The sequence below is a fragment of the Microtus ochrogaster genome, linkage group LG9 (genome assembly GCF_000317375.1).
Source record: "Microtus ochrogaster isolate Prairie Vole_2 linkage group LG9, MicOch1.0, whole genome shotgun sequence".
NCBI lineage: Eukaryota > Metazoa > Chordata > Mammalia > Rodentia > Cricetidae > Microtus > Microtus ochrogaster.
The window spans coordinates 29,706,606-29,708,524 of record NC_022034.1 but is presented as its reverse complement, the minus strand read 5'-3'; the positions used below and the strand labels follow the sequence as shown (position 1 = coordinate 29,708,524).

Below are 1,919 nucleotides of genomic sequence, written 5' to 3'. Positions count from 1 at the left end.
TGTGTGCTATGGAGTATGTGTGAAAGTTAGAAGACAACTTTCAAGAATCAGTTCTCTACTTCTAACATAAAGGCCCTGAGTACAGAACTGAGGTCATCAGGAATCTACCCCACTGAGACATTTTGCTCAAATCTCTTCCCTTTTAACATTTTATTTTCACGTGAATTTTCTGAAATACATTATTAGTTCAATGGTAGTGTGCTAAATATAACTATTTATATATTCAGAGAACATTGACAGGTTTTTTATGAATGGAATATACAGCCAAAGGTTTCATGGTCTGTCTTATAAAGTGATCTAGGATATCTCTGAGCAAATGAGAAAGTGCTCATTAGTCATGCCATGGCATTCTGTTGGCCACTATGAATCTCAGTTTGCTGTTGTTGTAATCATGGGGAAGTGGTTTGATTGTGTAGATTGGAGGAACTGAGTAACCTGCAGATCACAAACTCTGATTTTTAGTCCTCAGGAATCATGAGCTGAAACATTCAGGTGACCATAGGAAGCATGACTGTGGAGGCGTTGACTTGGGGGTGGGTAGCAGCCATCTTCGAAGAAATGAAATTTAGACATTTCACTTGTTTTGTGGTGCTCCATAGTGGTCCCAAGGAAGCAGCTAGACACTGGGGAAGTAGACTTTGGCTTCCTAATGGTTGAAATGAAAGTGAATTGCCGTGTTAGGTATAGAGTTTCTTGTCATAGGAGGTACTCTAGCAGAAGACAAATGACATTTTATCTAGAACTTTATAGGAGGGGATAAAGTATAGATTAGCTACCTTTATGACTGTTTGTTCTTTTGTTTGAGTGTCCCTAGAAAATTATAGTAGGTTGTTGTAGGAGATGGCTTGTTTGTTCGCGGCTGCTCAGCCCCGAAATAATCACACAGAAACTATATTATTTGCAATACTGTTTGGTCAATAGCTTAAGCATATTTCTGGCTAACTCATATCTTAAATTAACTCATCTCCATTCATCTGTGTGTTGCCATGTGGCTGTGGCTTACCAGGTAAAGTTCTGGTGTCTGTCTCTGGTGGGGCTATATGGCTTCTCACCGACTCTGCCTTCTTTCTCCCAGCATTCAGTTTAGTTTCCCTTGCCTAGCTCTGTTCTACCCTGCTCTGCTATAGGCTCAAAGAAATTTCTTTATTAACCAATGGTATTCACAGCATACAGAGGGGAATCCCACATCAGTAGGTAAGGGTACAGTTGAAATAAAAGAAGTATCCAGTAGACAAGTTAAGACTGAGCACCCTCCCCCCAGCCCCCAGCAGCCAAGTGTGCTCCTTCCCTGTCTGTTCCCTCTCTTAGGAAACAGCTCTGTCTTACTTCATTTTCTGTGACCATGGTAAATACCACATGCTGAGAGCTTAGGAGGAATACAGTTTGTTAGCTCACAGATTTAAGGGATGGGAGGCATCGAGTGAGGGCCTTCCTGCTGGTGGGGCCTATGAAGTCCCAGGGCAGTGTAGGGCCTTGTGCCAATGTGCGGGCAGAGGGGTGTGCACAAGAAACAGCCAGCCTGGCTACAGTAACAGCCACACTTAAATAACCCATTAGTAGTCCATGAATGGATGACTTTATGAGAAAGAGGCCCCCTGACTAAATCTGACTGAATTACCTCTTGAAGTTCCTGTATGATCCTCTGTCTTAGTACCTTCCAGTGGTTAAATTTGAATATGGCATTTTGAGAGGTATATTCCCTCCTCTCCATAAGTAAGAGAACAGCAGGGAGGGCATGGTGATGGCTTGTCATCAAGTGAAGGGCCCTTAGTAGGGCACAATTGAGGATTGCTGGCTGCCCTATAGAAAGAGACTGTCAAGAGGGGAGGAGAGAGAGGAAAATGGTTGGAGGCAATTCCAATCTTGCCGGCAAGAGATGATGATGGCAGAAAGTGATGAGGCCTGAAATACAATTTTTT

At 42.8% G+C, this 1,919-nt stretch overlaps 1 protein-coding gene across 1 annotated transcript in view; it reads left to right on the top strand.

Annotated features, from left to right (window-relative positions):
* Crybg1 (crystallin beta-gamma domain containing 1) overlaps positions 1 to 1,919 on the top strand; it is a 120,335-nt gene that overhangs the window by 82,151 nt on the left and 36,265 nt on the right. The gene's annotated exons all lie outside the window — the stretch shown is intronic.